Here is a 25,972-nt window from a genome sequence, read left to right as displayed (position 1 = left end):
TTGACATTTTCCATCCTTCACGAGAAAGACAAAGGCGTGAAGATATTCCCATGATTCCTTTCTGCATGCCTAACTACGAGCTCAGGTGCAGCAGCATTTGCCCTGGACCGGCCTCATCAACATGAAGGGCGAACTCATCGTTTCTGCATCTTTCCTCGCCACTGCTTGATTAATTGGCTCACGACGACGCTGGCTGAATACCTAATGCCTCCCCTGTCCCTGTTCTTTCTTCACAGCCTTTTGCTGCATTTACATATACTTTATATTCCATAATTTTCACACACACACACAAAAAAAAAAAAAAAAGAAAAAAAAAAAGGGAGCACATCTCGGTAATTTGATGTAATGACGGCATGTCACCAAAAAGAGGAATTAGAAAAATCTGTAGGTATTTAATTTATTCTTGTTTTTTTTTTCAAGTAGATCTCTCAGAGAAAGGCATTAATATTCATGTGCATGAAAAAAAAAAAAAAAAGGTGCCCTCGAAAGGAAATTTCCAGCATTTTCGTTTAAATTAAATACATTTTTAAAGAAACAATATTTAACTGGTAATGCTTGGAGGCAAAATTAACAAAAGTAGCGGCTTTTACCTACCAAAGCAAGGTTTTGTCTCAGGGGCTTCCAGGAAAACTGCCCTGACATGAAACAACACTCTGCTTTTCTGGGGAGGGATTCGAGCACTCCAAGAGGGAGGGCGCAGGGAGGGAGAGGCCGTTTGCGTGGGCCTGTCTGGGATTCTTGCTGGACAATATTCCAGAGCACATCCCCTGGAGAGATGCAGCTCAGGTCGGGGCTGTGCAGGCCCCAGGAGCTCCCTCAGACCCACAGCCAGGACTTGAGGCAAAGTCTGGGGTGCAGGGGGCTTGGGGGGCTCTTTTATTCCCAATTAAACCCAAAAAAAAAAGGCAAAAGAGAAACTGAAAGGCTGATTTTGAGGGAAGCAAACACAAAGTGTTCAGCAAATGCAGCAGAGTGGCCCATACAGGTGGCAACTCCCCCAATTAACTCCAACTCGGCTCATCAGAGAGAAAAATGGCAAAAGCATTTGCAACTTTTCCAGGAATTCTTCCAGGAATTGACAGCAAGAGGCAGCCCTGACCAGCAGAGTTTGTGGAGGGGTTTGGAGGTTTTGAGGTGGCTCGGGGGGAACTGGAGGGGGGTGAGCAGCAGGGTGGGGGACACTGGGCTGGGTTTTGTGGCAGGACCAGGGCAGGGGGTGGCACCAGCAGGATGGGCTGGAGGGGTGTGCTGGGAATGAGAGTGTGGGGCCAAAGGGGATGGAGTTCTCTGCCACCCCCACTGTGACTGGGAACAAGCACCAAATGCAGGAACCCTCGTGGGCACATTAATCCCAAAGCTGCACCCTTGGGCTGCTGCCACCCACTCCCACAGGGCACCCAGTCCTGCATCTAGCACCTTTCTGGGGCTGGGAACACCTTTGGGGTGCAAATATCCAACCCCACAGAGCAGCACCCAGCACCTTTCTGGGCTGGGAACACCTTTGGGGTGCAAATATCCAACCCCACAGAGCAGCATGCAGCACCATTCTGGGCTGGGAACACCTTTGGGATGCAGACATCCAGCCCCATGGAGCAGCACCAGCACCTTTTATGGGCTGGGAACTTTGGGATGCAGACATCCAGCACCATGGAGCAGCACCCAGCACCTTTTTGGGCAGGAAACACCTTTGGGATGCAGACATCCAGCCCCATGGAGCAGCACCAGCACCTTTTTGGGCAGGAAACACCTTTGGGATGCAGACATCCAGCACCATTCTGGGCTGGGAACTTTGGGATGCAGACACCCAGCCCCACAGAGCAGCACCCAGCACCTTTTTGGGCTGGGAACACCTTTGGGATGCAGACACCCAGCCCCATGGAGCAGCACCCAGCACCACTCTGGCTGTGGCTGATATGATCCACGGCAAGAGGAGGCTTCAAGGATGCACGTCCTTGACAAGGAAAAAATAAATCACGGGCTCTGGGATTGCCTGTAAATTCCTCCTCGTTAGCGGGGTTGGGAACAGGGAGGGCCTGGCTCGGCCCCCCTGGCTGAAGGAGCTGTTGGGTTTTGCACTCTGCCTCTCCTGCCAGCACAAAACTGCCTTAATCTGGTCTGCTGGAAATAAAAACTTCCCATCTTTGTCCTGGCACATTACAAAAAAGATTATCCCCCGGATTAAATAAAATTTTGGGGTGTGTTTCTCAGGTGTGAAAGGCTGAGCCTGCCTGAGGGGCTGGGAAAGCTCTGGGAAGGGTCCCTGCTCATGGGAGAAGCTGGTGGAGCACTCAGGAAGGGCTGCAAGGGAGGGCAGCAGCTCTGGTGAGGTTCTAAATTGGTCTCCTGATATTTTATGAAATAACTTTTTTTTTTTTTTCCTAAAGTACTTCTTGATATTTTTATGTTTATATATTTTAACTTCGGATCGGACTCATAAAAAATACATGAGGAGTAAGTGGTTTCTGCAAATGTTTTATACATGATTTGGGAACAGATAGTATTCCAGGAGAAGAGAATATTCCTTTTTACACCAGCCAGGGAGGAGCAGGGTTGGGTTGGAAGGAGTGAAGTGGTTCCCACAGGCACAGAGCTGCCGTGGGCACTCGGTAGGATCAGGTGGGTGGTGCCACCTTCCCTAAAACACCTGGTCCAAGGTGCCCATCTGACACCTACGAGCAGCAGGAGCAACGCCCCACTAAACACACAGCTCCGTGGTGCCGTGCTTCATCACCCCAGGGTTTTCCAGCCAAAACAGGAGGCAGGGAATGGATGGATGGGCAAGGGGATGGATGGTCCCGCGAGGGGAAAGTGGAAGCAAAGGGCTGCACGACAGAGGCAGGAGCACATCCCATCTGAGAATGGCCACAGGCCATCAGCAGGGAGGAGGAGGAGGAGGATGAGGGTGCTAAGCCAGGAAGGATTGCAGAGCAGGAAAGATGCTGAGCCAGGAAAAAGATGCTGAGCTGACACCACTTGCTGCAGCAAAGGCAACTGAAGAGTTAACCCAATATTTCATCGGCTTCCTCCCTCGTAGCATACATTATCTTTTTGACTGTGTAATATGATGCAAAGTTTTTTAAATGATACAATTGTATTCTATTATATTCCCCTCTTCAGGGAGATTTTAGGCTCATTTTTTGCATGAATGATACCGGCTTGTTGCATTTCAATGCTGACACAGAGAGCTCTGTAGGCACACACCGCAGAGAGGGTTATAGCAAGTGCACGGATAAATGCAAAAACATATGGCAACATGAGGAAACTCTACATTTTTTATTATATAAAAGCAGAACTCGTGTTCCCAGATACAGTGTGCAGGATCTGAAAGATGGAGTCACCGTCTCCTTCAGATGGATTTTTATAGGATTTGCTTAAAATAAAATCTAAGCGGGGATTCTGTGCAAATTTTCCCCTTTGGAGAATTGAACTGTGAATCAAATTTTGCCTGATCCACAGATGAAAATCAGTTCGGGGGGTTTCTTCTCTGGGTCTCCAGTGAGCATTTGTCCAGCTTAACTGAATTTAGCATAATCTCAGCTGCAATGAGTCCCCAGGTGCAGAGCTGGGCAAGGAGCAGGGACAGAGCCTTGCACTGCCCAGGATGGGGCAGCCAGGCTGCCCAGCCCAGAAATCACCAGAGAGATGCCAAAACCACCTCCTCCTCCTCACCATGGGGATGGATCCAGCCCTGACAGCCCCACGGGATGGACAGGGTGCCCACAGCAGTGTTTCCCAGCCCACAGCCCCCATCAGCAGCAAGGCTGAGGGGCTCCATGGGAATGGGGCTTCCATGGTGGCACATTCCCAAGCTGGGGCCAACGCCAGCACAGGGAAACTTTCCCAGGAGAAAAGGTGCTGCTGCTGGCACCCTGGAGGCAGAGAAGAAAAGCCATGTGTCCCCTCTCAGGCATTGCTGCTTCTCCCTCCTCTCCTGCCTGTTCCCAGTCCTGGCCCCACTCCAGACCACACACAGCCCCATGTCCCCCCTCACCTGGCTGGAGGAGGCCACGGGAAGGTCCTGGAGGGTTGCTCACCCAGGAGGGGGCTCTGGCCACAGCTCCTCACTTGCCCTGGGCCTCTCCCTGCCCTCAGCATCCCCCACACCCAGAGTGCTGTCCCAGCCCAGCTGCCCAGGCTGGGGGTCCCCTCCACGGGGGGCTCCGGGGGAAGGACGCTCTGAAGGCTGCCTGGCTGCTGGCGAAGGTCTTAAAAGAAATTATAGCCTGCATAAAAATATTCACTCCAGCCAAGGGCCTTAAACCATTCCCCTGAGCATTGAACAGTGACTGAAAGTGTATTACTGTGCACTTAAGGTTACTGCAGTAACCCAAGGTCAGGCAGCAGCACGGTATATCCAGGAGACTCACGATGGATTTGCTTCAGTGCCGGACTGGGAAGGCAAAGCCTTCACCAGGCTCTGGAATTTAACTCAATATTCAATTTAGCCTGGAATCAATTTTGATGGAGTACAATTCCCATTTATAATCCCGGGTTATTGCCAGCACTGGCGTTTGATTAGACACCAGCAGACCCAGGCCGAATGCATCCCTTGTCCCCCCATTCCCCGGGAGCTGCTGGAGCCCACCCACCCTGGGCTGCACCTGGGCACCTGCAGCCCTTGGAAGGACCAGGCCCCCAGCACAGGGGGCTCGAGGAGACCCTCCAGCCCTCCCAGGCCTTCCCTCCCTCCTGGAATCTCCTCTCCCACTGCACCACTCGATGTTTAGAGATGAGAGGGAAGGGCAGAAGAGCTGTAATATTTCCCTCTTAACTTTAAGCTCCCATGAATTTAGAATTCTTCTCTCTGAGGGGCTAATTATATAATTTCAATGTTTACTCAGTGCAGACGGATTTTGTGAGATTGTGCTCAAGGGACACAGGAGCTGGATTTAAACCCTGGGAAGGGAGCACTGGATGGCTTTATGGCACAGCTCACATCACAACCTGCTGCTCTTCCTTTGCTGGGCAGGGGAATCTGCCACTGCTTTTCCCTTGGCTGCCTTTGATTATTGGTCATTGATGCCTCATTTCTCCACTGCTGCTTCAAAGACAAACACGGGGCTGGATGCTGATGGTGCCACACAGCTCTGCCCTGGAGCCTCCACGCTGCCCAAACTGCCCCATTTCAGCACTTCCAAGCCCTCAGGTGGCACCAGCCCACGGCTGGAGACCTCCCAGCTGGGGCTGCAGCTGTCCCAGCGAGTATTGGGTGGTGCTGATGGGTGCTGGTGGCCAAAGAGCCCCCGGTCCTGCTGGGACCTCATGGTGTCCCAGAGCAGGGGACCCCTCATTACTGATGGGGAGCTCTGCACCCCCTTCCCTTGCTCTGCCCACAGCCAAGCCCCCCTGCCCCTGAGGCTCTGCTGTGCCCCAAGGACAGCCAGGGGGAGGAGGGACCAGCCTGGGCACCCCTGGCACAGAGGAGGGTGTTTCTGGTGAGCCCAGCTCCGAGCCCAGGAGTACCCCCTGGCAACCCCTGCGGAGTGCCCATGGCGAGGGGGCTCAGCCAGCCGTGGGACACGTCCCTCCTGCCCCGATGGCAGCACACAGGAGCCACCCTGCTGCCCTCAGACCTGCCCGGGGAGCACCCCAGTGCAGCAGAAAAGGAGCAGCTCAGCCTCCTGCTTCCCAAAGAGGAGAGGAGGTGTCCCCAGACTCCAGCCTTCTCCCCTTGGGAGCCTGTTCTTCATAATTACAGGACCAGAGAAGCCATTTTTGCCTCTCACCATTAACAGCAATTTATATTTAACGTATTTTGTCTTCCTGGGTCAGAAATGGAAATTATTCTGTGCCCAGCTCAACCTTAAAGTTACAATTGTGCTTAGGAGCCAGATGCTGAATACAAAAGGGAAAGATTTTGAACTGCAGCTAATTTAACACAACAAAAAAATTACAGTATGGGGAAAACTTCCCCTCTCCCGTGGAAGCAGGAAGCGGATTATCCATTTACAGAGTTCACCATTCCCCAGCCATGAGCTGTCCCTTTAACCACTGCTAAATTGTTTTCTGACAGCCCTCGCTGCAATTTTATCCCCTGACATTTGATTTACATATGATCTTTAAGCACCAGCACTGCTGTAATAGCTATTTGGTTAATATTCAAATCAGTCCGTGATGTCACATACCTTGATAGGTCATTTCACTGCGGCTCGGCAAAATGCATGTAAAAATAAATGTAGAACTAATGAAATAAACTGATTAAGGGGAGAAATCAATCGCTTTACTGCTGTAGTGAAGATCCAGCAGTTAATTTAGCATGGATCTGCAAGGGTGCACGTTAATAGAACAGGCTCTCATCTAATTGGTGCCACAGTAAATGAAATACAGTAATATTCCGTGATGCATTGGAAGAGTTCACTTCATTTTCTCTGCTCTTTCCCAAGAACTGTTTACAGCACAATGGATTTCATGGATTTCATTATTTATTTCCCTGGCTCAGGAGGCAGAACCTGGCTGATCCCCATTAACCCCCCCAATTAGCAAGTCCAACCAGCTCCTTACAGTAAGTTCTTTAATCACGACCCGCAGGGCAGGGGAGCAGCTGGGTTTGTTTGTTTAGAGCTTCGTGGAGTGTTTCCCCTCACTGCTGGAGCTGCTGCCCTGCAGAAGGAGGCACTGGGCTGTACTGGGAGCCCCCGGGGGCTCACTGCCCCTTTGCCCCCCTTTATGGCATCCGGGCTTCCCAGCCCAGCCCGGGACACTGGGGGGGACCCAAAGCTACCAAGGCCAACAGCTGGGGAAGGCTCTGGAAGTGACTCCTGTGAGGGGCACCTGGGGGGGCTCACCTGGGGAAAAGGAGGCTCAGGGGGGACCTTGTGGCTCTGCACAGCTCCCTGACAGGAGGGGACAGCCTGGGAGGGGTCAGGCTCTGCTCCCAGGGAACAGGGACAGGAGGAGAGGAAACTGCATCAAACTGTGCCAGGGGAGGGTCAGGGTGGACAGCAGGAAGAATTTCCTCGTGGAAAGTTTGGTCAGGGCTTGGCAGGGGCTGCCCAGGGATATTTGGAGTCCCCATCCCTGGAGGTGTCCAAGGAATTCCTGGACAGACATTCAGCGCTCTGGGCTGGTGACAAGGCAATGATCACTCACAGGTTGGGCTCAATTTGGAGGTTTCTTCCAATGCAAATGATTTTGGGATTCTGTGATCCAACAGTCCCAAAGCAGAGGCCAGGACCAGCTGGTGACATTCTCTAGGGAAGGGTGTCCCTGCTCCCACAGCTCTCCCAGCACCCCAACCACAAGGGTGCTGCACCCCGGGGCTGTCCGGTCCCCAGCTCACCTCCTGCCCACAAGGATGAGACAAAATAAACTTGGGGAGTCTTGGAGCAGTTTTAGTACCTCAGGAAACTCCAGAGGCTGTGGGAATTTCCCAGCCAGTTGATCCATACTCACTGCCCTGTTCATTACAGCTGTCAAAAATATGCAAAAAGTCCCATCTGGTCCCACCAGGTCTGAGCCTGAGCTCTGATCTGGAGAATTCACTTGACTGACTAATTACCACACCTCTTTCCTCCTAATTGAAGGTCAACACATTAAGGATGAGTTACCACCTCAAGTATAACAGAAAACGATAAATATTTGAGAAATGCCACCTTGGAGAAGCCTGAACTCCCTAGTCCATGCTGAGCAGGGGGGGAAAACAGCAGCAACTTGTTCCAAGACTTGGGGTCTCTGCCAGTGCCCACTCTGCCACCAGAGACCCCTGCCCTCCCTAAAATTATTTAGCTGTATTAAAAAAAAAAAAAAAGGGAAAAATGATCTATACAAAAACTTTGCATAAAAAAGTGATCAATGCAAATTCCTCCGAGAAAATTGCACCAACAGATGGAATCAACCCATTCCCAGCAAATGCCTCTGGCTGTGCAGATGGTAATTATAGGATGTATGTAAATATGGGAGCGCCAGGAAGCACAGCAACACGCACTGCTGAGCCTGGGCTCAGGGGGACGCCTGTCCCGGCCCTTCCCGGCCCTTGGGCAAGGGGAAAACAGGATTTGGAAAGGTTTTGGGCTGTGCTCCCTCTGCCCTGCAGCTCCAGCTGCTGAAACCAGCCCCGAAGCTGGCACTGAGCCTCAGCCCCGGGATGTGCCCGAGGGCCACAAGGGGGTGGATTCCGGCCGCTCCTGAGAAGTGAGTGGGCTCGGCCCCAGCTCATTGCCAGGCCCCAGCACAGTTTGGGAATGCTGGTGGGATGCAAGTGCCTCTGCCCATCCCAGAGCCCAGTGCAAGCACTGAGGGCATCCGGGCGCCTCCAGCTCCATCAGCTCCTCCCTGCCACATCCCCTCCCTCATCCCCCTGTGCCAGCCTTCCCCTCACCAGGCTCCTGGCTGGGAAAACTGCTTTCCCCCCTATTTTTCCAGTGTGATGTCAAGGACTATTTCCAAGGCTACTATATTTTTATTTTATGTTGCCGTTGACTCTCTTGGTTGTTTTTTTTTTTTCCCTCTTCTGAAAAAAGTGCTTGCAGAGAGTCTGTGGTAAAATGTTAATTGGAGCCAAGTAATTAGACAAAGATAGTTAGTGATCTCTCCCAAGCAATCAGCTTTTGATGCTTTGTTTTAGTGCTGTAATAATTACCATCATTCCACAAAGTGCTCTGGCATTTGAAGGAGGATCCACGTGCAGCCCAGCACCTCCCCTGGGATGGATGGAGTGGGGGACACAGCTCCAGGGGACCCTGCCTGGGCTCACAGACATCCTCCCCTTGTCCCCCCCAGCCCCTGCTGCTCAGGGCTCAGCTCCAGGCACCTTTTCCTCCGTCCTGCAGCCTCAGGGGCTGTGCCAGGCCCAGCAGCACGCTCCAGATCTGCTCCCTGGATCCAGATCCTGTTCACACTTGCAAAACTAGATCCAGATTTATTGCTGCCTTTAAAACAAACAAACGAGGAAAGCGCACCAGGAAGTTCCAAGCAGCCAAGGCCTCTTTCTGTTGCCTTCACCCCTGGAAATGAAGGGTTTCAGGGGTGAGACAGATCCACCAGGGCACCTCGTGGTGCCTGTGTGTGGTGGGCTGTGCCCACCCTGTGGCCCCACCAGAGCCCCCAGCCCAGCCCTGCTCTGAGGGGGGACTGAAGGCTGAGCAACAGCCTTCTGCCTGGATTCAGATCTTCCAGTGTTTAAAAACTTTCTAGAATTTAAACACCACCACAGCCTAATGATGTGTTGGTTGAGAATATCTCAGCCTGGGAGAAGGGAAAGGTTCTGCCCCTGTTCCTCTCCAGACTCAACAGGCACTGACTGGAGCAGGAACAAACAGACCCAGCAGGCAGCTCCTCCCAGAAGGAATTTTCCCGACAGAAAATCATCAGGAGGTGTCTTCCTGTACACAGAAACGTGCCTGGAACTGCCTTCACTCTTGCTGCACGGGGCCTCTGGGTGAGGGGAGTCCCTGCAGCTTCCTGGCGCAAACATACAGCCCATAGAGCCACAGGTACCAGATTCCAGCTGGACACGTGTCTGGAGAAGTCTCTGGGATGGGACACTCCCCTGGGATGGGACCCTGTCACTCTAGGACACGAAATGAATGACACGCACACTTCTGTTCTCAAGGTGAAGGAAAAAGGGGACGATTATTTTCTGATTCCAACATTTATAGTTTTCCAAAAGTGACAGTGGATTGGAGGGTGACAGTGCCACCTCTCCAATGACACTGGACAAACAAGTCCATCAAATTTCTCCTCCTCCATAAAGGAATTCAAAACAATGAGTTATTTGCAGAAGGTGTGTGAGAAAGATTATTACAAGAATGTAAACATCAGAAGGCTTAGAAAATCTTAAAAAATCAGGGTGACAGGACCCTCCCCTGGGATGGGACACTCCCCTGGAAGATGGGGTCCATCCCTCCACAGCACTTTGGGACCATTCCTGCTGCCAGAGCCGCTCCAATCCCAGAGGTGTGCTCTGACTGCAGCCAGCCCTGCCAGCCTGTCTGAGCTGCTCCAAACAGCGTCCAGGTTAATGGAGGTAACCCAGCAACACCGGGAAAATAAACGCTTTCCTTATGATGCAGGGCTGGGAGAAGCAGGAAACAGGAGAGAGCTCATGACAGAGTCCCCTGGGGAGCAGAGTGAGCCCTCTGCCAGCCCTGCCACCCACCCAGCCTCCCCAGGATCCTTCCCCAAGGAGATGAGCTGCTGCCCACCCTCAGGGCTGGGAGCAGGTGACCTCCACCAGGCACTCACCCCCTCCAAACCCCTTTCCCCCACTCTTATTTCACCCCAGCTCATCAAACCCCATCCTGCTGCCATCCCCAAAGGGACACAGGGGGATCTGTGCTGGGAATTTCACCCCACAGGAGTGTCGTACACGAGGAGCACAAAGGCAGCCGTGCTTGTACATCCCTCCCCTGTGTTTCACACATCAGCTTTCTATCTTTTCATCAGAAACTGCAGACAGATTTTCTCAGCGTGAGAACTGCCATGGAAATTGAAAGACTGTACAGCAAACATTTTTTTCCTTGATGCCCTGTCTAATTGAGCTGCCTTTGATTTTATTAATCTGTTTTTATTAATATCCCGAAGGCAACAGGGAAAAAAAAAAAGAAAGCCTTCACTTTCTGAGCTGGCTGGTGCTGCTGGTGTTCTGCCTTATGAAACAGGGAGGTTCTGTGGTATCTAGGACAGAGCATCCACCTTTCTGGAGGGAAAAAATGAGCCTGAGTGCCCTCTGAGGCTGGGACAACTGGGATTGCTCAGCCTGGAGAAGTCTTTGGAGTGACCTAATTGCAGCCTTCCAGTGCCTGAAGGAAGCCTGCAAGGAAGGTGGAGAGAAGCTATTTACAAGGGCCTGCAGTGACAGAAAAAGGGGGAATGGCTTCACCCTGACAGGGAGTAGGTTTAGACTGGATATTCAGATGAAATTGTCCCCTGTGAGGGTGCTGAGGCCCTGGCACAGGGGGCCCAGAGCAGCTGGGGCTGCCCCATCCCTGGAGGTGTCCAAGGCCAGGTTGGACAGGGCTTGGAACCACCTGGGATAGTGCGAGGTGTCCCTGCCCATGGCAGGGGAGGAATGGGATGAGCTTTAAGATCCTTTCCAACCCAAACTATTCCACAATTCCCTCCTTAGCTTTTGGCCTCACATCACTTATCTGCTGCCAGGCAGCAGCAGGAGGGGCTGGGAAAGGTGCTGTGGATTCCCCCAGGCTCTGGGCTCACCATGGCAGGAGGAACACGAGCAGGACTCACTGCTGCTGAGCTGGGTTTTGCTGGTGAGCCGCGCAGTAACAGCCTGTGTGGGGTTATTGATGTTCACTCCCTGTAAAACGCACTGACACGGGATATTGTGTGGTCAATAGGTCTTCAGGGTTTCTCCAGTGGTATTAAATATCATTTTAAATTATGTGCCCGTGTACCTTATTAGTTGCTGCCATGGCAGAGCACGAGGAGGTGCGTGGGAAGCTCTGGAGATGGGCACAGAGCGGCCACGGCGTTGGGGAAGGGCAGGAACAGAGGGAAAGACAGGCATGGCAGGGTGTGAAGTGCCCAGCGTGGGACACACAGGGGCAGTGCCAGCTGCTGGACCCAGCACCACTGGAGCCACCACCACACTGTGCTTGCAGGGACAGTCACCCAGGTTCCCTGCCCTGCAGCCCTCGAGTGATGCCTCACCACCCCAGGATGAGAAATTGCCGAGCTAAAAAGTTCCCACCCTCCTCCTACAGCTTTCCCTGCACTCTCCTCCTCCTCCCCCGTCCCTCCAGCAGAACAAACCCACCCTGGAGCCATTTCCCAGCCAGCAGGACGCCCCAAAGCCCAGCACTGAGCCCTCCTCAGCAGCACGGGCAGTGCCAGGGAAGGGGGGCACTGCTCCCTGTCATAGGAAGGCAGGAACTGAAAGGAGCCACATCCCCCTTGTCCCCCTAGCAGGACACTCCTCCAGCACTTCCTCAGGAAGTTTGGGAGGCCAGGAAGAGTGTTTGATTATCTGATTTGAAATACAGCCCTCCAAAGAGCCCTCCCTATCGAAGAAGCCATAAAAAGCAGATCTCTGCTAATGTCACTCTGCCCGCGCTGCTCCCCGGCACCGCTGAGCGCTGCCATTCATCACCCGCGCGACACTTCCATAATGCAGCCCCAGATAATGGCACACCTTCCCCCTGCCCACAATTGGCTGTCAGGGAAATCCAAGGAGACAAGTGGGAGATTCAGGAGCAGGACTCCCTGGTGGATACAGCCCCCCAGCCCAGCCTGGCAGGGAGGGGACACGGCTGTGGGGCGCAGAGGGGGCTCTCAGCTCAGCCCCGAGCTCTTGGTGATGTCCCAGCGCCTCCAGAAATCACAGAGCGCTGCTGTCACCAGCACTGCTGAGGCACTGGAGGAGTTTGCCTGGAGAAGCTGTGGCTGCCCCACCCCTGGAAGCGTCCAAGGCCAGGTTGGACGGGGCTTGGAGCACCCTGAGATAGTGGAAGATGTCCCTGCCTGTGACGGAGGTGGGATGGGATGAGTTTTTAATTCCCTTCCAACCCAAACCACTCTGGAATCCTACAATCCTAACACCCCTGCAAGGCAACACCCCCATGTTCACACCTGCCACTTCCCTCCCTTCCCAGCATTCCCAAGCCAATTCAACTCTCCCTGATCAATGCTCCAGGATTTTCTGCTTTTTTTTAGCCACTGCCTCTCCAGGTGTGCATATGCATTTCCTGACTTGTCAGCTCATCTTGCCTTGGGGGTTTCTAACAGTTTATTCTACCTTTTTTTTGGCCTTTTCAAGTAGAACTGAGTGCATGAGAGCTGAGGGACTGCAGACAAATTGGCCACAGAAATCTGCATCTCCACATCTGTATTTTAACAAGCTCCTCAAAAGCTCCCCCTCTGTTCTGTGCCCAGGCACAGGAGGGGAGGGCAGGGGGACCTGGCCAGCGCAGGGCCACTGGTCCCAGCCAGCTGGGTGAGTCCACCAGAGGCCAAAACCCCAGCAGAGCTCCCCACTGGTATGAGAAACCACAGCCCACAAAAAGTTTTACTTAAAAATTATAAATTACAAACACCCTGCTCCTCGCAGCCACGTGCTGACACCTCAGGTACACGCTGCTCCTGTGGCTCACACACCTCAGGTAGAAACCCTACAGAGCACATTTTTCTCTTTAAAGGCTGAAACTGCAACTTCAAGCTTCTTTTTTCTTTCCTGCCCTTTGCTCCAAAAACTCACAGGAACATTTATGGCAGAGCCAACACTGTTAAAAATGTGCCTTCAGTACTGCTCGGAGATACGGACTCCAAAAGCCAAGAGTTTCACACAAACACCTTTTGTCTTATCAAATTCTCAAAAGAAGCCTTAAAGCCGGTTAAATACTCCAAGTATTAGTTAGAAAAGGCCCCGAGGCTCAGCACTCACCTGCAAACACACGTTATCTTCTTCTCCTATTAAAAATCATGTCTTTGCTGGGAAAACCATGGAGCTCCCAGCAGCAGTCCTTGGGCATCACCTCCAAATGAGCCAGGGCCCCCTTCCAGAGCTGCTGCCCCCTCTGCTCCTGATGCCTGATGCCCTCCTGCTGCCCTTCCTCAGGCTGAAGGAACTGCCTTCAGCTGGTGCTTGAAGTCATAGGGGAGGGGGGGGATGATGATGGTGATGATGATGATGATGATGATGATGATGATGGGGATGGGGAGGAGAAGTGGCACAAGTGAGACGGTGCCACACTCAGGGGCTGTCACTGTGTCACTGGCTCCTGGGCCCTGCGTGGTGGCGGTGGTGCAAGGCTTGCACATTTTGGGCTGGTTTTCACCTCCCAGGGCTCAGCATGCTCAGAAGGGAAGAGAAAGTGAGCACTGCCAGCTGGGTGCCTTATCTTTGTCTTTAAATTAATATGATTTTGTCAGGTATATGAAAAATAATATAGCATGTTATTTTTCATAAGCCTGACTGATATCTCCATTTCCCATGGTTCAGCTCAGGCCATAAACATGACCCTGCTTGAGTGATTTCACCTTCTCCATTGAGCAGGGAGCCTCGGCAGCACTCAGACCAAGGTCCTGACTGATTATCGACAAATTAAAAATATAAGCTATTGACCAGACACTGAGATAGAGTCCCTGAGCCGGTGCCCGGAATCTCAATGAGGGTATTGAAGTGGTGCCGATCGATGCCGCAGTCACAGCCCCGCTGGCCGCATGCATAATGCGGGCTGGGAGGGGGTGGCAGCTTAAGTAAATAGTTGTTCAAATTAACGAGGGTGCTGGGAGACGCAGCCCGACGGCCTCCTGAGGGCAGGGACGCGAGAAAGGCAGAAAAGCAGCACCTTCACCTCCTGAGGGAGAGGCTGCAGGAGGGATGGGGATGGGGATGTGGGCCACCCCAAGCTAGAGGGGCTGCTTGTCCCCTCCACACGGCCCTGCCCGGCACCTGGGGGCATTTCTCGCCACCCATCGCCAGCCAGCAGCGGGCAGGGCTGTGCGGCACCAGCAGGCGGAGGCCGGTGGTCTCAAATTCCAGGAGAATTGGTCTCAAATTCCAGGAGCACTTGTTCGCTCAGCCGCGGCTGAGCTCGGCGCAGCTTCCCAGTGCCCCCCTGCACAGTCTGCTCGCGGCTCCCACCCAGTGCAGGCATCCTTTGTTTGCTGCTTAAGTGGTATCTTGGCTGTCCTGCTAATGCTTGGTGACATTCGTATTCCTTTAATCGATATTAATTATCTTTTGTCACAAGTCAACAAACCCCATTTTCTTTTTTACTCCCTTCCCATCGGTTTGGTGACAGAGAGTGCCTCACTCTGACGGTGGCACCCACGCTGCCCGATGGTGGCACCACCAGAAACCTCTCCAGCTCTGCCTCCTTCATCCCCAAAGTTCCTTTTTTTCTCTCGGCCCCTCTTCCCACCGGGATGCCGGGAGCGGGGAGCCAGCAGAGCCCGCCCGAGCCCGGCTGCGCTGCTCTGCAAGAGTTAACCTGCGCTCGGCAGCGGCAGCAGCAGCAGCAGCAGCAGCGATTCCTGGCAGCACCGGCGGCAGCTCCGCGCAGCGAGGCCCCGAGCGCGGCCTCTGGGGACGGCGCCGATCACATCGCTGCCTGCATGTTTGAAAACACCGATGTCAGCGAGGCGGCTGCCGGCAGCTCGCTGGCTTTCCTGGCGCTGCTGATGGACAGGGTCAGATCCCAGCAGCTGGTGGGGAGGAAGAGGCGCACTCAGCAGCTGTGCGGAGTGATAGAAACCGCCCGTGATGGTGCCAGCCGCGCTGCCGGGCGGCTCCATCCCGGTCCTGCTTTTGGGAGAGATGTTCTGCAGGCTCAGCATCCCCCGGCTCCGTTTTTGGAAGGGATGCTCTGCCGGTTCAGCTTCCCCCAGCCCCGTTTCTGGGAGAGATGCTCTGCAGGCTCAGAGTCCCCCAGCCCCGTTTTTGGGAGAGATGCTCTGCAGGCTCAGCTTCCCCCGGCCCCGTTTTTGGGAGAGATGCTCTCTCTGCAGGCTCAGCGTCCCCCGGCCCCGTTTTTGGGAGAGATGCTCTCTCTGCAGGCTCAGAGTCTCCCGGCCCCGTTTTTGGGAGAGATGCTCTCTCTGCAGGCTGAGTCCCCCGGCCCCAGCGCCGGCGCGGGGACGCAGTGCCTGCTGCGAGGCTGGGCATGGCACATGGGGTGGCACCGCTGTGGTGCGGCTCTGAGCAGACCCACCAAAGGGTTTTGTGGCCGATTTGGGCTGGATTTGGCACTGGGCAGTGCCTGTTCCAGTGCTGCCTCTCTTGATGCCTCCTGCTGTGTCCGGAGCCCCAGAGATGCAGGAAGCATCGAGTCCCCCCCGAGCCTGAGCTCAGCCTCCAGTCCCTCTCCGAGGGGTGATCTTTATCTTCCCAAAACTTCAGAATCTGGAATTCTGTGCATCTCAACCTGCCCTGCTTTTATGGGAGTGGGTTTCCAGCCCTTTTACTGCACAGAAAAGTGGGGAAATGTTCGAGGGGCAAAAAAATCCAAACAAACCTCTATAAAATTAAAAGCAAAACTGCTGATATTTTTTTACATGCTTTTCTTTGAGGCAGGGCTGTGATAGCTGAGCTGCCTCCCAGTGATTTTACACGCGGAGCTGGCGCTGGGCTAACACGGGAGGTGCAGATGCAAACCAGGAGCGTGCAGCCACCTGCCCGTCGTGTTTTGCACAGGGTTCCCGTTTGAGGCACGGATTCCTCTCCAGCCCAGCGCGGCTCGCTCCGCTGATGGCTCCCTCGGAGTGCACGCAGTAATGATGTGGAATTATGCAGCAGGCAGCTAATCACGGCAGCGCTGCTCGGGGGCGGGGGCACGGCTGGAGCGGCCCCCCCGTTTTATGGAGCGCCGGGCTGCAGTTCCAGCGCTGAGGGAAGCTTTAAGCAGGGAGCAGCTACTAACAGATTCATTTAACTTGCTCCAGAGCAACTATAAAAAATCAATTTAGTTCACCAGGCGGCTTGAACCGATGCCAGTGGCAGGGAGCACCTCCCAGCTGAGAGCTCTCCAGCTCTGAAGCACCGCCGGGATGTTGCCGGGGCTGATTCAGCCGCAGGTGATGGTACAGAGCCTGCCCCCACGTCTCTAGGAAGGCTGTCGGCTGCCACAGGGTCCAGACACAGAGTCCCAGAGTCATTTAGGTTGGAAAAGACCTCCAAGACCATCGAGTCCAACCTGTGACCTGTCCCCTCCTTGTCACCCAGCCCAGAGCTCTGAGCGCCACGTCCAGGCACTCCTTGGGCACCTCCAGGGATGAGGACTCCTGGGGACATGGGGAACCTGGGCTTTAGAACCAGAAACATTCCCAGGGAGAGGTTTGTGCTGGGTGGGCTGGTGGTCCTGGTCCCTGCCAGCCCCTCAGGCAGGAGCCAGCAGCGGCACGAGTGCTGGCAGTGACCTTTTAGTGCTGCTGGCCGCGGCTCTGTGGGAAGGTCAGCCCAACCTTTCCTGCTCTCCCTTCATGATGAAGATCTTCTCTTTAGCCATGTATTTCCAGAGCCCTTAGGAAATCTCGGGAGTTATTATCAGCCTGGAAACTGAACGGCTGGCAGAGCAATCCCCATCGTTCCTGTCCCCCCGTGTCCCCGCTGTGCCACGCTGTGCCGGGTGTGGCAGCTCGCTGGGAGCACCGCGGCCGCTCCTCGCCTTCGGAGCCCAGCCAGGCTCGGGTGCCCTGACATTTCCGTGTGCGGGATCGAACACCAGGAGTGCTGAGCCCTCCGCTCTGGTGCTGATGCGGAGCTCTGGCGCTGCACCATGAAATATTCATCGTGCCCCGTCCTGCTCTCCGGCTGCGGCTGGCTCTGGCTCTGGCCCCGGCGCCGCGGCAGCAGCCGGAGCTGAGCGCTTGGAGCCCCCCCGGCAAACGCAGAGAATCTCCTGCCGGTATTCCTTCCTCCGGCCGCGGGGTTCATTAGGAGAGCTTCCAGGGTGGATCTCGGTCCTGGCGGGCTGGCCTGGCCAGCACCTGCCTGGGGGAACCACTTAAAATCCTCATTAAATCCGCTTCAGAGAGCAGCCCGAGGAAAGAGCAGCGAAGCCACGACAGGGCACGGGGGGCATTTGCCTGGCACTTGTCAGCAGAGGAGAGGAAAGGGAGGTCAAATCGAGGGCTAGCAGAAGCTCACCCGGTCAGGGGAGGGGGTCATTCCAGCCCTGCATCCTCAAGGAAATTCTCCACAGCAGCAGCTGGTCCCTGCTCTGCCCTCAGGAGGCTCAGGGGGAGCTGCCAGCATTTCTCTGGGTCTTTCACTGCTGAGCAGAACCCTGTGGGTCCTGTTCCTCCTCACAGTCACCATGGCCCCTCGTAGGAAATCCAGGCTGGGATGTTCAGCACCAGGGATCCCACCTCTGCATCACTGATACCTGCCAGGGAAGGGCAACGTGGAGTTAAAACCTCCTGGGCTCCCACTAGCGCTGCTTGGTCACATGGAGGGGAAAACTGGATGTGGGGCAGGGAAGGGGCTGCAGGAGGGAAGGTGAATCCCTCCTGGCATTTCACCGTGGGCCGGCAGTGGGGTGGAGGAGCTTCCTCACTCTGCAAAGCCTGAGCGAGCCCCTGGGCCAGCACACCTGGGCACGGTGAGATGATCCCACCTACTCACGCTACAGCTCAGAGGCAAAAATAGCCCTGGCTGAGGAAAGGAGGTTTTTCAGGAATGCTTTTAGCTGAGCGGGTGAGAAAAAAAGTGGGCGAGGGGCTCCTGTGAAACTCGAGCGCTGCCTTTCGTGCACTTTCTAAATGTGGCTGCTCCTTCCAATCCAAGTGACGCTTCTGCCTCTTACGTGGGTGGCAGCAGTGGGGAGGCTCTGCAGAAGGGGAGGCAGAGCCAACCCCTGGCCCCATCCCCATCATCCCCATTGTAGCCACATTTCTCTTCACAGAGAAAAGCAAGGCACAGTTCTTCCCAAGAATTTTTCTGGGATTGACATTCTCTGAACCTCAGAGAAAGAAAACACAATCCTTACCGTTTGCCCGTGTTTGTGCCGAAGCAGAATGCAGTATGGAGACTGTTCACCCAAAGTGATGGTGATTTGTTTCCTTGGCCTGACAGCGCCAAGAGTGTGTGTGTGTGTGTGTGTGTGTTGGGACTGTCAGGTGACAGTCACGAGTTCTGAGCAGTTGTGTGCAGGGTTGAGTGCTTGGCAGGTTCAGTTTTAGATGTATAGAATAAAGTGTAATAAAGTAATTAATAAAGTGCAATAAAGTAATTAATTAGCCTCCTGATATCAATGGAGTGCTCTTCATCATTCCTCCTTCTTTGGGGCCTTCCCAGCGCATCAATAATCCCTGTCCCTTCCCAAGGGGAAGTGTTCCAAGAGGACAGGGTTGGCCCATCTCACACCCAAGAGGGTGTCACAGCAGCAAGTGGCACCGGGCAAGTCCCTGGTGCTCACCCCAGGTGGGAGCCACCATGGGAGCCACCACGTCCCACTGTGGAGATGCTGGCGGGACTGTGCAGCACAGCTGCAGCCTTGTGTCCAAACAGGCCCAGAGTGACTGTGACACCCAAAGTGTCACCTCCAGCCAGGGCATGAGTGTCTCTGCTGTGTCCTCCTCACATGTCCTGTGCAGCTGAGAGCACAGAGAAACCTCAGCGTGCAGCTCCTGAGCCTGCAAGGGGGGATGTGAGACCATGGGAGCCGAGGCACTCATCATGCCCACCTGGGGACACCCACAGGAGCTGTGGGACTCGTTGTCCCTGCCTGGGAACACCCACAGGAGCTGTGGGACCTGTTGTCCCTGCCCGGGAACACCCACCTGACAGCAGCTCCTCCAGGGCAGGGCGAGCAGAGCCTCCTGGCAGAGGACAGCCAGTGGAAGGGATCAGAAGGAAACTCGAGCAGCATTTTTATTCCCAGCAGCTCTGTTCTGTTCAACTTTACTTTTAAATGTGTTCCTTAAGTTTCTTTTCTCCTCCTGGAAGTTTTCCTACAGTGAAAACTAATGCAAAGAGCAGGCTGGAGTGAGCAAGTGCCTCGCATCTCAATGACACCGTTAATGTGCCTGTGAAAGGAAAGGCTCTTGCTCATTCTGCTCCCGGTTGCATTTGGCTGCTGTGCGTGGAGCAAGGCAATCATTAAACCCAACTGAGCCAGGCACAGGAGCCAGGCATGGACTTGGGTGACCAGGGGGGAGACCCAGCCCCCACAGTCCTGAGAGGTGGGTGGGGACAAGCCCAGCACAGGACACCCCCAAAGACCCCCCCTCAGCACCCCCTGTGTCTGTCCAGGTTGGGGTCAGCATCAGGGGTGCTCTGGGGACACTGCTGTGCCCGAACAGAGGGACAGAGACTGAGCCAAGGTGACAACCTGCACTATCTGGCAAGTTTCTACTTCTCCCACCCCAGCTTGGTGCCCCCTCTCCTGCCCCTTCCCTGCTCTCTGCCAAGGATGGAGGGACGGTCCAGAAGGTTTGACCACAGCCTTGTCCTGGCTTGGAGGGCTGGAAGCTTCAGGGAAGGGCTGGGGTCCTTCCAGGTACCCCTTTTGTAGGGATCTTCTGTTTTCTCTCCTTCTTCTGGGACCCTTGGCCAGGCGACCCAGGCCATTCTGGGATTCCATGATTCCATGAGTTCCTGGGCTCGCAGCACAGGTGGAGCTGCAGCAGCTCCTCCAGAGGAGCCCACAGTAAATCTGAGCCAACACCAGCTTGCAGCACCCTCGGAACAAAGATCCCAGCAGGACACCCAGGTGAGAAAAGCTGGTGTTTCCCACACCCACCACTGGGCTAATTGAGCCAGCACTGCTCTGAGCCTCAGCAGAGTTGTGTTATAAATAACTTGAGGACACAAGTGTCACTGCAGGTTACTCTCACGCAGCCCATGCGCTGGCCCAGGCTGCCACTGGCAGGGCCACTCTGCTGCTAATTAGTTTAGTTCTCAGCTGTTGTGCCTTTTTTTTCTGTTTACATAATTAATTCCGTGAATTTTGTATTCTCACTTAAACCTACTCTTTTTTTTATAGAGCAATCACTACTAAAAGATGAATTTTTTATAAGTTTGCCTTTGTTACTTTAAATTTTTTATAAACTTCTTACCCTTAAGGAATAATTCTTATAGCTGGCAATAAAGTATGTTAATTCCATTTGAAAAGGGAAATGTGAGTTTGTATTTTATTAAACACATGCCACACATACACTCGCACTGCCCAACTCTCTGCTTGTGTGGGGCTGTCCCGGGATCACTGAGGGGAGGGCAGGGGGCTGTGGTGACCCCGGAGTGTGGCTGTAGGGGAGCACTCTTAGTGCATCCCCTGTCCACCCCAGCTGGGCTGGGACTGGCTGCCCCTGCATCCCCTGGGATTCTGGTGGCACCTGAGGGGTGACCTGGAGCAGCCTGGGCAGCCAGGCAGGTCAGGGCACGCTGCCCCAGGTAAGTCACATCCTTGGCAAGGATTTTGCTCATGCAGAGAGGTTCGGAGAAGAACAAAGAGCTCTTTTCTTGTCCAGTCTAAGGGCCCTGGTTGTAACCAGAGGGATGCGGGTGAATAACCCCCCTACAGTGACCTGGAGAAGGCAGCGTGGTCCTGCTGCAGCAGGGCAGGGGCCTGGCCCTGGCTTGGGGTGAGAACAGAGCGTGGGTGGAGCAGGGGGGGCTTCTTCCCACAGCTCTGCAAACACAAATTGTTGCAATCCCTCTGAAAGCAAACGGTGGAAATGCAAGCAGGGAAAACAGGATGCCAAAAAAAATGGAAAACTGTTTCATGTGCAGAGAATGCAGTGCAAAGCAGTGAGGACAGGCTGGGAGCTGATCCCAGCCGGCCCCTCTGCACCCATGTCCATCCCATCCTGTCCCCGCTGCCCTGCCCACCCCAGAGCCGTGGCTCTCTGAGCTGCCAGCCCAGCTCTGCCCAGCCTCGGCAGCTCCTGTGGCACAGGGGAGGCTGAGCTGAGCTCACAGCCAGGGCAGCAAGCAGCTCCTGTGGCACAGGGGAGGCTGAGCTGAGCTCACAGCCAGGGCAGCAAGCGGCTCATGAGCCCCGCTGGAGCCTCAGCCGGCTGCGAGCTGTGCCGAAGGCCCCGTGAAAATCCTGTGTTTCCATGGCATGAACAGCAACTTGGATTTGTCTCAGCTCAGTGCTTCAGCTGCCTGGGGCCAGCCGTGGGTGTCCCACACTCCCTGACAGGGCGATGCAGGGTGGCAGCACAGGGGTGTCCCCAGCAGCTGTGACAGTGACGGCCTGGGCGCCCTGCCACCCGCTGCGGGTCACCTGTGACCAGACACAGGTGGGCAAAGGTGGAGCCGGCAGTGCCACCTCCCCCAGTGTGCCCTTCCTCTTTGCCACACAAATCCGCTGCTAGGAGATTAAACCCCTTTTTCACTCTGGAAACACTGCAGATCTTTATTCCTTGGGATGGTCACGTCAATGCAGCACATCTGCAGAATTACTGAGCTGCACAAACCGCGGATCTCGTGCCACCCCAGGGGCTGCGGCTCCGGCAGCGCGGGGTGTTGATGCCTCAGAAAGCACGAGCCACTGAAGGAGATAAAGAATGTTTTCCCCTTTGGACAAGTAACCAGCAGCGCCCTGACATGTCCTCAGGTGAAGGCTGCTTGTCTGAAACGATCAAATAAACGAGCAAGCGGAGGGCAATCAGCAGGGACAAAGAGGCGCGTGTTCCCCCTCGAAAGCACCAGGGCACAGGGACACCTCGGCTGGTCACTGCTCTGGCCATGGAGCATGGCCACGGTGGCCCCGGCCCCAGCGGGGGATGTGTGCTCTGCTCTCCACACCCAGGGACCCCAGTGATTTGGGGACAGGGTGAGGGTGAGCTCAGCACGGGCTGGGTGAGGCTCCTGCCCCAAGGGCTGTGCTGCCTCTTTCCCGTGATGCAGGGAGATGATAATGGTGTGTGAGCATCTCTCTGGGCTGGAGCCATGGACAGCAGGGCTTTCCTGACAGCCAAAGCGTGCCTGGCTTTGGGGCACCCCAGCTCCCAGAGCAAACACGGCTGCAGCGAGCTGGTGGGTGCAGAGGGGCCGTCTGGGATCAGCTCCCAGCCTGTCCTCACTCCTTTGCACTGCATTCTCTGCACATTAAACAGTTTTCAATTTTTTTTGGCATCCTGCTTTCCCTGCTTGCATTTCCACCGTTTGCTTTCAGAGGGATTGCAACAATTTGTGTTTGCAGAGCTGTGGGAAGAAGCCCCCCCTGCTCCACCCACGCTCTGTTCTCACCCCGAGCCGGGGCCAGGCCCCTGCCCTGCTGCAGCAGGACCACGCTGCCTTCTCCAGGTCACTGTAGGGGGGTTATTCACCCGCATCCCTCTGGTTACAACCAGGGCCCTTAGACTGGACAAGAAAAGAGCTCTTTGTTCTTCTCCAAACCTCTCTGCACGAGCAAAATCCTTGCCAAGGATGTGACTTACCTGGGGCAGCGTGCCCTGACCTGCCTGGCTGCCCAGGCTGCTCCAGGTCACCCCTCAGGTGCCGCCAGAATCCCAGGGGATGCAGGGGCAGCCAGTCCTCAGCTGCCACCTGGACCAGGCTTTCTGCCATCACCTGCTTCCCTTGAAAGCCTTCTCAAACCAAACTGTGCCACAGCTCACACGCTCCTAGTGAATGGTTTAGGACAGAAAATGCCCATGTCAGCCTCTGTTGAAGATGATCTACGACTGCTCAGCCTCGCTCAGGCTCCTCAGGAGCAGATCAATGGGCTACTGGGGCTCCAGACTAATAAATAATAACAATGATAAAAATAAAATATAACTGGTAGTAATGCAGTGTGTTTGTTCATAGGACATATTCCACACACTTGATAGAGGCTTTGCTATCCAGCTTAATTAAAAGTGACACAAAAAGCCTCTTCCTTCACATTTGACTCAAAGCTGGCTGCTTTCTCTTTTGGACAGAGGCCACGGTGTGGTGGTGGCATGGCTGGTGCTGGGCCATCAGTGACATGCACTGGGGACACTGCTGCCCTCAGATGCCACCATGAACCCACCCAGATAGGGGTGAATTGGGAGAATATCCAGAACCGTACACACAAAGCACCAGGCAGTGCAGCCCTGTAGCTGTAACTCACCCTGATTATTCCTCTGTGGGTGTGAGCATTAATGACCCAGGGATCAACACCAAGCACCATGGTTTGTTCCCATCTCTCCCAGACTGCTCATTAACCCCCTGAAAACTGCAATGTGCTCCTTCCTGGCTGTTCAGGATCCCTGTGTACCTAAAAGGGTACAAGCAAGAAGCCCCCAAGTGTGTCTGCAGCCTGAGACTCTCCTGGAAGGAGAGGGATAAAAAGCTAGGAACTGCTCAGTCGAACACCATGGAGTCAGGAATATCCCTGCTCGAGGGTGTCTGAGAGCCCCAGACCTACCAGCTCCTGTTGTTCCCTCTCCTGGAACCAGAAGGGTCCAGCAAGGGATCCTCAGCCAGAGCGTTGCCAAAGTCAATGCCTGTCCCAGGTAAAATGTGTCTGCGTCACAGAATCGTGGGATCCTTTTGACTGGAAAAGCCCTCTGAGATCATCGAGTCCGTCCCACAGCACTGGCAAGACCACTCCACCATGTCCCCAGGTGCCACATCCACACACGTGGCTTTAAATCACTCCAGGGACAGCGACTTTGCCACTGCCCTGAGCAACCTGTGCCGGGACTGGAAAATAATTCCAGTGGAAAAATTTTTTCCTGATATCCAGGCTAAACCCCTAAATCTCAATCCCACGGCTCTCTCCTGCTGCAAGTCACCTCCAGCAAACGCTGGGGGCTGTGTGACCTGTCCAAAATTGCAGCAGAGCCAGGGAAGGGCAGCTGTGCACACCTGACCTGTGTCTGGCCACTGCCACTGCTGGAATCCCTGGGAGCAGCACAATCCAAGCAGCAGCTTCAAACGCCACTGGAAATCAGGAACCAGCTCATTTTAATCTTTCCCACTTTGATGGCTTCAGATGTGTATTAGCACAGGATGTTTTTAATGTCTCATCTTCAGCATTTTGCTTTGCCTTTAGTCAAACAAGGTGGGATAAGCAGGAGGGGATCACACGGCTCCCTCCCCCTCTGCCTCTGCAGCTCGATACTCGCACACACCAAGGTTCAATTATTTGTTATACGCTGTCTAATATTTTCTATAGCAAACAGAGTTTTATTATCAGCTAATGTATTGATAAAAGAGCGGGAGTTAGTTGATTGAATATGTAATAAATACAGAAATATACTTGAACTATCGATTGCTGGAGTTGCTTACGTGCACTATCGATATCCCGGGTGCAGATTCGCCCTCAGACTGTTGAGTCATGAAACGCCCATCATCATCTTTAATAATAAAGGGTGACTATTTTTGAACACTTCACGAGGAAAAAAAAAATCCATTTGCTAAATGGGTTTGTGCGTATTGCTGGGGCTGCTCATGTGGAAAGCGTGAGAGAGGAGCAGAGGGAAAGGTGCCAGCTCTGCACGTGCCTGAGGAAATGCACGCTCCACTAGGAAACCCACATTATCCACCGGATCAGAGCCGCAGCAAAGCCTTAATGAAAGCCCTTTGCATGCCAAAGTGGCAAAATCCACGTCCCCAAAGTTTGGATGTGCGGATATGGGGGTTGTCTGAACAGACTGGTGCCCCTCATCGCTGGAGCACAGCGGCTCCCAGCAGCGCTGAAGCATGGGTTGACCACAAGTTGGAATTTCACAATTTTCAGTGTGATCCTGAAATTCAGGGAGGGGAAAATAAGCGAGGACCCACGCCTGGCTGCAGGAAGGACAGCCCAGTCTGGACAATGCCTGCAGGGGCTGCCCAGATCTCTGGCTGTTTCTCCACCCGCCGGCAATTGGCAGAGGATCACCACTTCCAATGGGAGCTTTGCTTCCAGGTTTTCCCAGGGTGTCCTTCTGTCTGCCAGACACACAGGAACAGGGATCACAGCTGGAGTTTGTGTCTGTGGGGAATTCAGCAGCTCTGGAAGTGGGTGGAGATGCACACATGGGTCCATCAAGCTCATTCCGCCCTGAGCCATCTCCAGCCAGGGCTGAGCTGGGGAGAAGCCACACTTTGGAAAAGCCTTGTGTGAGTCCTGTGTAAGTGAGGGGGTTGGAATGAGGCGATCCTTAAGGTCCCTTCCAACCCAAAGTGTTCTAGGATTCTGTGGTTCTCAGACCCTCTGCTCCCGCCAGCACACTGTGGTCACCCTCTTCTACTGTACAAAAGGAGGTTAAATTGCCTGAGGATCATTTCCAAGTGTCGGTATCTTCCTCTGTGAATTCCTGGACACCCCAACACTGGTGGAGATGGCAGCCCCAGCCCAGTGCCCCCGTTTGGCAGCGCTGGGTGTCAGCTGGCTGCAGCCCCTGTCTGTGTGCGCCGCCCTCGTTCGCGGCAGATGTAAATTCCTATTTAAATCACTCCTTTGACATTTCAGATCGGTAGCAGCACTTTGCAATTACCAGGGGATAAGAGTGCACACACGACAGGGAGCTTAGGTGACCTGCAGCAACCTGTTAAGTGCATTTACTTATTTGCAGAAAAGAGAGAGGCAGAGTAATGAACTGAAAAAGCTCTGACGAGGAAAACTCATTGTCTCGCCGTGACTTTCCAGATTAAGCCCAGCCCCAGCCGTGC

The sequence above is a fragment of the Motacilla alba genome, chromosome 15 (genome assembly GCF_015832195.1).
Source record: "Motacilla alba alba isolate MOTALB_02 chromosome 15, Motacilla_alba_V1.0_pri, whole genome shotgun sequence".
Classification (NCBI taxonomy): domain Eukaryota; kingdom Metazoa; phylum Chordata; class Aves; order Passeriformes; family Motacillidae; genus Motacilla; species Motacilla alba.
The sequence above is the reverse complement of the archived record's forward strand: the minus strand, read 5'-3'. Positions refer to the sequence as shown.